The sequence below is a fragment of the Theropithecus gelada genome, chromosome X (genome assembly GCF_003255815.1).
Source record: "Theropithecus gelada isolate Dixy chromosome X, Tgel_1.0, whole genome shotgun sequence".
Classification (NCBI taxonomy): Eukaryota; Metazoa; Chordata; class Mammalia; order Primates; family Cercopithecidae; genus Theropithecus; species Theropithecus gelada.
Genome location: NC_037689.1, coordinates 150,983,506 through 150,993,061, shown reverse-complemented (window position 1 = coordinate 150,993,061; position 9,556 = coordinate 150,983,506).

The window sequence follows — 9,556 nt, the reverse complement described above, 5'->3', positions numbered from 1 at the left end:
CCTGCTGCCCAAGGTGCTGGTACCCAGTCCCTTCCTGCACTGCTTGAGGACTGAGAACCCAGGAGCTGTCACTCAGGGCCTCAGCCTCTAGGAGACCCATTGGGGGTGAAACAGCTCTGAATACCTTGGGGGCGCAGGGCCATGCACAGTGCCAGAGGCTCAGGAGGGCTACCTGGAGGAGGTGACCTGCAGCAGACTAGTAGGGAAGGGGGATGTTGCCGGTGGAAGGAAGAGCACACGTGCGGGGGGTGTGGGGAGACACAGCCCTGCACCAACCTCAGCCTCAGGTTTCAGCCAGGCATATTCCTGGAGGGGGCTTGGAAGTGGCGATGAGGTGACACCCTGCTTGGGGGAGACACATAATGCATGCATCTTGCAGCTCTTACCTGAAGTTGGGGGCTGCTTCTGGGGGCAATACTCATATAAATACGGTCCTTGTGCCTGGAAGGTTTTGTGTCTGTGGTTTGCAGTCTGCAATAAGCCATAACTGCATGCCCGGCCCAGGGCCCACTGAGTCACTCGGCCTGGGCCTCTAATTTGGGGGCCACTCCCAGACCAGCCAGGCAGTACCTTAGTCTTAGGGCCTCCCCCTTCTGCTCCCCCTCCCACTCCCCCCTCCTCAGGCCTGGGCTCTCTCTGCAGCGCAGAAGCAACTTTGATCCCAGCTGAAGTGCTCTAGGAACAGTGCTTCCTTGCTGGCGAGCAGAGTGGGCAGTCGGGCAGCCTTCTGCCCTTCTGGCCTCTCAGGGCTGGGAGGAGGCAGGGGGAGGCAGGGGGAAGCAGGGGGAGGGCAGGCACCGGGGGCACAAGGCAGGAAGGAAGAGCAGGCATTTCCTGAGGCCCCCAGGGCTCCTGGGGAGGAGGCGGACACACAGCTGTCTTAGCTCCCCAGGAACCAGCAGCAGACAGGGCACAGGAGGTGGGGGAAGTAGAACCTGGCCCCTTCCAGCATGGCCTGTATGTGACCCTGGGATGCCACTGCACAGGCCCCCTAGGCCCTAGCTGGGATGCTTCCCCCAAAAGGCTGTAGAGGGCCGGAAGGTCCTGCTGGCACCAGCTTTGCCTTGCATCTCAGCCCGGGAGACCCCTTCTCCTGCTGGATGGAGCTGAGAGCTCAGTTCTCTCCACCTGACAAGGAGCCCGCCCCCCTCAGCTTCGTGGGGAGGGCAGCCCTGGGCAGCCTGCTCAGGCTTCCAGGGAAAGCTGTCTTGCTCTGGCAGTTGCCCCTGCACGGGGCCCCAGGCCATACTGTGGTCTCCCTGCTCTGAGCCTAACTCTCGTCTAGCCCTCATCAGGCAGCTGCCACCCCAGCCTGCCCAGGGCAGAGCCCAGGACAGGTGCTGGAAGGTAGCAGGTGGGGTGGCAGCCACGGGATGGAAGGATGGGACAAGGGCATGTCTGAGGGAGGGAGAGGGCCATGGAGGAAGGGGGCTGGGAGGAGGGGAGGCAGGGCGCAGGGATCTGAGCCAACTGCCATCTCCTTGGCCAGTGTGGGAAGAGGACCTGCAGTCAGCTGCAGCCTGTCCCCCACAGCTGGCTCGCAGCTGTTTGTGTCCTGTCTTCAAAGCTACAGCAGGGAGGCCCAGGAGAGAAGCGGGGTGGGGGTGCCCAGAGGGCAGGCTGTGAGCCCTCTGGTCCCATTTGGGCATGAAATGCTGGCGGATGGTGTGAGTCCTAGAGGGCAGAGCCTAGGAGCCTGGGAGGCGGTCTCTTATGCAGGGCCCCCTACAGAGGTGGGCTGCTTGTTTCGTGATTCTCCAGGGTCTGCCCTGCTCCCCAAGTGTGTCCAGCGGGCCCTCTTCTCTGTGGGTGGCTGCTTCTCGAATCCTTCTGCCTGGACATGAACTCCCCCGCCCTTCCAACCTGATGGTGTGAACAGAAGGGCCCGTGCCTGTCTTGGGAATGGGACAGAGAGACAGAGGGAGAGCCGAGAGAGCTGGGATAGAGAGCTGCAGTGGGCGAGGCAGACGGGCAGCACTCCCATCCCCTGGACCATTAGCAAGACCCTGAAGAAGCAAGGAGGTGAGGAGGTGACAAGTGCTATGCACCCATACAAGACTGGGGGGCAGAGAGAGCTTCTAGAGGAGGAGACAGTGCCCTGAGGCCACCTCTCAGTCACTAGGGAGTAGCTCTTGCAGAGCCTCAGCCTCCAGGACAAATTCCCATCCAGAGACCTGTCACTCACACATCGAGGTTACCTCTTGAGCAAGTGACCCTGCCCAGAGCGGCCCCAAGTTTATGGCCTTGAGTGGGCCTCACTCCCAGCCTGCGGGCTTCGTCCGTTCCCAGTGTTGGCACCCTCGGGGACAGACACCAGTGGGCAGCCCCACCACCACTCAAGGGTCTCTGGATGACCTGCAGCCTTGAAGTGACATGAAGCGGACGCTCAACGGGGCCCTCTGGGTTCAGAGGGCGGGGCAGTCATGGAGGAGGCTTGTGTCAACATGCCCCGGATCAGCCGAGCTGGTGCTGAGTGAGCGGAGCCTCCACTATATGGAAGCTTCCCAGTGCTGGATGGCGGAGGTGTGGCTGGTGAAAGCTGGCACTCTGCATGCCAGGAGCTTTTTTTGACCTTCCCCTGAGGACATAATCACACAGCATCTCTCCCCTCTGGGCCACCAGGGCTGTAATTTCAGGGCCTGCATGGGGGCTCCAGGGAGGCCCAGCCTGGGTCTAGCTATCTTTAGAGAGGCATAGTCTGGGGCGTGGCCAGAGGATGGAAGATGGGTTGCCTTGGAAGCCGAAGCCTGGGAGCCCGAGGCCAGGGGCACTCTAGGACCCCTGTGGTCTTCCCTCAGGGAGGCCAAAGCCCAGGAGCAGCACCGGGAGGCTCTGGCGGGCGTGGGGAGGGGCTGGGCCGGGTCCTGAACCCTGACTGCAGCTTGGAGCAATCTTTGGCCCAGATGCTCAGAAGATGGGGTGGGACAGCACTTGGCCTGAGGGCCAGACAGCTTAGCATCTCCCCGTGTGGCCATGGTGGCAGCTATTATGGGGGTAGGGGGTGGACGGTGGCACAGTAGGTGAGATGCTTGTGTTAGACCGGAGGGAAGGCTCAGAACAGAATGTGGAGAAGGCGAGATGCGGGTCCGTGGGGGGCCAGTGAGGGGCAGTTGGAGAAGAATTTGGAGGCTGATGGGCAGTTTTCTGGGACTGCAGCTGGCAGAGGCGGTGCAGAGGTGCAAGGTCCCACCCAGGTCTCAGGCCGGAGACACAGGCCCAGCCCCAGGCAGGGCATGGCTCCCCGCCCCCATTCTCCACCCCTCTGAATTGTGAGCTGTCCCCACTGTCCTTACCCTCAGTCCCACCCCATCACCTCAGCATCCCCATCGCCATCTGAGGACTGATGAGCGCCTCCCTTCTGACCCCAGTCACACCTACCCTGTTGCCATCACTGCTGCAGTTGTCACTGCAATGTCCCCTCAGATGCCCAGCACTTTGGGGTCACTGATTGGGCTGCGCCCACTGCTGTACCCTCAGATGGAGCCAGCAGCTACCCCGAAGAGGAGCACAGTAACCACAGCGAAGGTGGGAGTGAGTGGTTGTTGGAGGGTGGCCCGTGCTGAAGGAGGGGCTGGTGTAGGGCCACGGCTGGGCTGCCCTTGCTCTTGGGTTGGGGCTCTGTCTAGAAATTCCCTTCCGGTGGCAACTAGATTCTGACCAGCCCTCCCACAGCCCCAGGGAGTGAAGCCCCCAGCCCTGAGCTCCTGGCCCTCTGGGGGATCCCCTGGGCTGAAAACAGCACCCTTGTCCCAGTCATGAGGGGGAAATGAAGGCCCAGTCCCTTTGCCCCATCTCGGAGTGCAGGTTGGCTGAGGCCTGGCTGGGCCTGTAGGGTCGGCTGCAGCCCAGCTTCTCCCTTGGCCAGGTGATGACCCCAAGAGCCTGCAGGTACATTTCCCGAATGCGAGTCCCCTGCCTCACCAGTCGGGAAGGTCATAGGAGGATTAGCTCCCACCCAGGCTCTGAGAAGTGGAATTAACCACCTGTCGGTGGCCTGTCCGGCCCCTGCCTTCTTGCAGCTGAGGGGCCCCTCCCCTTCTCCTCCCCACTTGCCTCATCTGTTGGGCAGTGGTGGGAAGCGGGCAGGAGATGTTGGGGGGCTCACCCAGCCTGCACTTCCTGTGCCTCTCAGGCCTGACCTCCGGGACTGTGAGAAGGTGGGGGCTGCAGGGTGACCTGAGCAAGAGGCGCAGGGACTGGGGTGGCCAGGCGGGGAGGAAGGGTCATGAGAGCTGGGAGAGTGGGGCCAGCGCCTCGAGGTCTGCTGACCTCTGACCCAGCCCAAACAGGAAGTGCCATATCTGCGGGGCCAGCTGGAGGAGAAGGAATGCCGGGATGGGTCCAAAGCAAACAGCCCGCAGCTTCCCAGGCCTCTCCCGCCCCCGCCACAGTCTGGCGCTTTCTCCACTGAGAACTCAGGGGTGGGGGCAGGGGTAGGGGGAATCAGCCACGGAATGGGAGCAAGGCGAGAGTCAGTTCCCAGGCCCTGGTCCTAGGCAGATCTGATGGCGGGGCAAGGTCCTTGCAGCGGACACCCTGTGCCCTTCCTCCTCTGCTCCACCCACATCCAGCAGCACGGAGGCAGAGGAGAAGGAGAGGGGTGGCCCCGCCAGGGTGGAGGAAGGCCGGGGAATAGGAAGGTCGTGCCCAGATCGAGATGGGGGTGCTGAGGTGATGGGGTGGGATAGCGAGGGCCGGAGAGGCATGCCGGAGGCTCACAAGTTAGAGGGACAGAGGACAGGGACACAGCCATGCGCTCCTTGCAGCTGGGCTATGTCTCTGCTGGGCCCTCTCCTGCAGCATCCTCCATGCCTGTCGCCTGGCTGTCTCTGTGAACCCCACCCCAGGGCAGTGGCTGTCGTGCTCCCTGCTGGTTGTGACCCCTTGTCCCTATCCCTTCCTGACACAGGGCTTGGTGGCCTAGATAGCTGTGGAGGCTGTCCCAGGAACCCCATCCGGTTCCCAGGGACCCCCTCACTCAGGCAGGCCAATGGGGCAATGGCCTCAGTGGCCTTCGAGGGCTCCACAGACCCAGTGTCTCCACCGGCATATCTGGCCAGTCTGTCTTCAGGGCTCGGCAGGGCTGTTGTCACTTCCCAGGGACTCCTGGCACATGGGGAGGTCAGCATGGAGGGCTGGCCTTGCTCAGGCAGACAGTCGGAAAATGGCCAGGGGTGGTCCCTGCCCAGTGCTCAGGGCGGGGCTTGGCTTTGCACAGACCACATGTTCACTCCCCACCCTTCCCTGGCACCAGGTCAGATGGGGCACAGCCTGGTCTCACAGCGAGCCAGACATACATCCCTGGGCAAGTTACTCATCTGTGAGCTGGGGGTGGGTCCCTGGGGACCTATCTTGCAGGGGGGTGTGCATGTTGGGGGCAGGGATGAGGGTTCTGGGACCAGGAATGGGGGGGAGGTGTCAAGGGAGAGGCAAAGCGGCTTCCCGAGAGGTGCCACTGTGCAGTGCTCATCAGCCCCTGCCTCAGGCCTCAGTGCAGGTGTGGGTGGCTCTAGGACCAATAGCAGGTGCCCTGAACCTCCACACCCTCCTGCTCTGCCAGTCAAGCCCACCTCCTTGGGTCCAGGCCCAGGACAGGGATACTTCTTGGATGAGAGGGATCGGGGGCAGATGCTGCCCCAAGCAAGGTGGGGAGACTGGCCCCTTGATGGCCTGAGGCCAAGCAAGGACTTCAGGACCCTGGTGAGGCAGGGTGGGGGTGGGGAGGCTCCCAGAGAAGCCATGGGACCCAAGCCCTCTGAATCCCTTTGCTGACAGTCTTAGGTGCGGTCCAGGAACTGCATGGACATGGGAGAGCCAGGATATGCAGTGTAGCTCCTGGAGGGAGGGAGGCTGGCTGGTGAGCCTGCCCAAGCTGCATTTATTATGTTCAAGTACAAACCAGTGCCACCTTTCGCCCCTGGGCCACTTGCTAAGTGAAGGGGCCTCACCAGTCAATGTGGAGTGGGTGCACTGGAAGCAGTTGGGTCTTCTAGACCTTCCTCTCAGGGGTGCAATGGCTAAGCACAGCTCGGCCTGCCCCTCCACCCACTCGGGAATCAGAGTGTGTGCTGGAGGAAGGCAGCAGGCAGGACTAGGAGCCCTCCTCCTCCCCCCGCTGGGGCTGGAGGACCACGCCGTGATAGGCTCGGATGCAGGAGAAGGCAGTGGGTGGGATGCGGCGCTGGTCAGTGAGGTTGTTCTCCAGGTGTATGGAGATGAGGTTGGAGTCCTGGGCCACGTGCATGTCACAGATGGAATTCAAGGGCACTTGTCTGCAAGGGAGGGGTAGGGCACAGCAGGGGAGAGAAGACCCCGGAAAGAAGGGGTAGGCATCATTCAAGAAAAGACAGAGACCCCTGCTCTAAGAGAAGCAGTAAGACCAAACCACAGAATCAGAACTGTGGAGGAGTGATGGCGGGCTTCAGAGACCACTGTGGCCTCCTGGCCCCCTCCCAACTCGATGCTCAGTGCCAGGTCCCCAGCCCCAGCCCTTGTCACTCCGGGCTGGAGCCCTGCCAGCATCTGGCTGCCAGCTGCCCTTGGCTTTCCAGGCCTGCCAGCCACTGGGCACAGCCTCCATCATGGCAACCAAGACGGGTGGATGGCTGGATTGGGGGAGGGTGGATGAGCCCCGACTCCTGCCTTTGGCCTCTGCGGCCTGCGGCCTGCGGGTAAGGAGCCCAAAGGCCAGCCTGTCCTAGCCCAGCCGGAAGGCAGGGCCTCCTGGCCTCAGGGTACCTCTTCCTCTGTGTGCTGGCAGGAGTGTGGGGGTGGGGACGGCTGCAGGTGTGGGGACGGGGAGGGGGGCCCTACCTGATCCTGTTGTGACTCAGGCCCAGCACCTGCAGTCCCTTGAGGCCCAGGAGGCCGTGTGGGATGGTCTGCAGCTGGTTATGATCCAGGAGCAGCTCTGCCAGTGAGGTGTGCAGGCCCAGGAAGGACACACTGGATACCGTCAGCCTGCAGCCTATTGTGGGGCAGGTGCAGGAACTCTAGGCCTGGCTTCATATGTGCGAACACTTAGCCAGGGATGCGCTCGATGTGGTTGTGGTGCAGCATCAGGCGCCTCAGGCCCCGTGGCAGGAAGGAGGGCATGTGCACCAGACGGTTGTAGGACAGGTCTCCAGCTTCCTGTGGGGCGGGGCACACGGGGGCAGAGGGAGCTGACAGCTGGCAACTCCCAGAGGGGAGCTCCAGGGGCTGCAGCCCCAAACTCCCAAGACGAGCGTGGGATTCACTCTGAGATGGCAGCCGCAACCTGAACTCTCAACAGCTGGGACTCTCGCAACTCCTGTGTGAGTCAGGCCAGGCCCTGTGTGGGTTTATGTCCTCCTCTGTCCCCTAAGACCTAGGGATTAGAGGATCTGGGTGGGGGCCTTCCTTGCTCCCTGCAGGGCTAGCAATGCCTGCCGTCATTGTGGAAACCGAGGGACCGTCCTCCCCCTCACTTCCTTCCCTTCAGGTGTTATCTCAGGGTCTCCTGTCTCCTAATCCTGACACCTGACAGAGCTCAGAGGGTGACGCCTAAAATCTAGGGGAAAAATGGGGCGGGAGAACTCTCTGCCCCTGCCGGTCCTCAGCCTTGAAGCCCTCTCCTCTGTCCCTCCCACTCTCTTGCCCTCATCCTGCCTCTCCCAGTCTTATCCTCAGATGTGTAGAAGCTAGATGAGTAGGGAGAAAAAAATCAGGCTCCACAAGGGTTAGGGCTGGGGGACCCTGGGAGGTCACACAGTCCTCGCTGTCCTATAGTGGAGTTCAGGTTGCCACCTTCAGCTGGGAGCCCCCGGTCGTTCCATGGTGGACACCTGACTCCTTGAGGCCCTGACCCCATCAGCAGGAAGCCCTGGTCCCTGTGGCCATGCAGGTGTGCAAGGGCAGAGGGTGGTGAGGCTTCTGGAATGGGTAAGAATATGGAGAGAGGGAACAGGGAAGGCTTCTCTTGGCAACACCCTCAGCCCCTGTGGCTGGGGTCAGCCTTTTGGGCTGCTCCTGTGCCTCTCAGTTCCCTCCCTTTCCACCAGCCAGAGAAGAGACGGGCGGCTCCACAGTCCAGGAGAGGCCGGGGCTGAGGCAGCTGGGGCTTGACTGGCCGCCAGCCCCCTGCCCAGGCCCCGCGGCGGGAGTGGAATAGTGGCCGGGCAGCCCCTCCCAGGCTGCTGTCTGCTTTCCTTTGCCCCCTTGGCAAGCAGGGGAGAGGAAAAAGGAATAATTAAACCCAAACGTCCTGGTAACTTTTTCCTGGAACGCGAGGATGCAGGGCGGGAGGCTCTGGTCCCTGGAATGGCGGGTCAGACTGTCTGTCGACCCCCGCCTCCCTCCCCACTGCGGCCCCACCCTGCTTTGGGGGTCATCCGGCCCTCCTGAGCCTCTCGCCTGTCACCCGGTCTCCCCCAGCCCACCCCGCTGTTCCCAGGACTGTGTCCTGACTCCCTAGCCTGACTTCCACAGCCTTGCAACATCTGGTCGCCGTGAGTGGCCTGTGTGCCAGCATCCCCACCTAGCTGTCCCAACCAGATCCAGGGAATTGCCCTTGACTTTTCTTGGAATGAGGTGAAGAGTGGCCCCCAGAACCTATGTCCACCAGAATTTGTGAATGTGGCCTTATCTTCAGATGTAAGGATTGCAGGGGAGGATGTCGAGTTGAGCTCATCTGGGTTCCCTGGGTGGGCCCCGCTCCCATGACAGGAGTGCTTTTGAGAGACAGAAGAGAGAAGACGAGACAAAGGGAGACACGCAGGGGAGATGGCCACGTCCAGCCACAAGCCCAGGAACACCTGGAGCCCTCTGAAGCTGGGAGAGGCAGGAAGGATCCCATCCTAGGCCTCCGGAGGGAGCATGGTCCCTTAACATCTAAATTGCAGACTTCTGGCCTCCGCAACTGACAGGGTTTATTTCTGTTGTTTGAAGTCATGCAGTTTGTGGCGCTCAGTGATGGCAGCCCCAGGACGTGCACGCACTTCTCTTCCCCACATTCCTGTGCCCCCAGCCCTTCCGTGCTGCTTCCTGCCCCTGTCGCCTCCTAACTGCACTCATTGTCGGGCCAGCTCTCCCCACCACTGCTGCCCTCCATCCAGGCCCGTGGCACCTCTCAGGTGAGCTTCCTGGGGGCCAGCAGGGCAGGCCTAGGCACGGGAGGGCAAGGGGGATTCTGCTGGGTGGGAGGGACAGAAGGAAGGCCTTGCAAGCTTGCAAGCAACATCTTGGAAGAGTCTGTGGTGACTGAGGGCCCAGGCTAACCTAAGCAGGGAGGGAGGTGACCCCAGTGACTCACCGAAGACCAGGCCCAAGGAACAAGTCCTCCCCTGGAGCCCCTGCCTCCTGGCCCTCTCTGGAGCTCCGCGTCTCAGCATTGCCCTCTCTGCCTTCCCCACCTGCTTCTCGGGGCTGCTCTGGGCCATCCTTGCTCTCGGCCTCTAAATGCCCATTGGGGCGAAGCTCTGGGGCTGCCACTCACGGGAGATGGATCCAGGCTCGGGGCGCGAGCTGGTGCTCCTGAAGCCGGTTGTGGCTAAGCACTAGCACGCTGAGGCTGTGGATGTGGCTCAGTGCGCCCTCT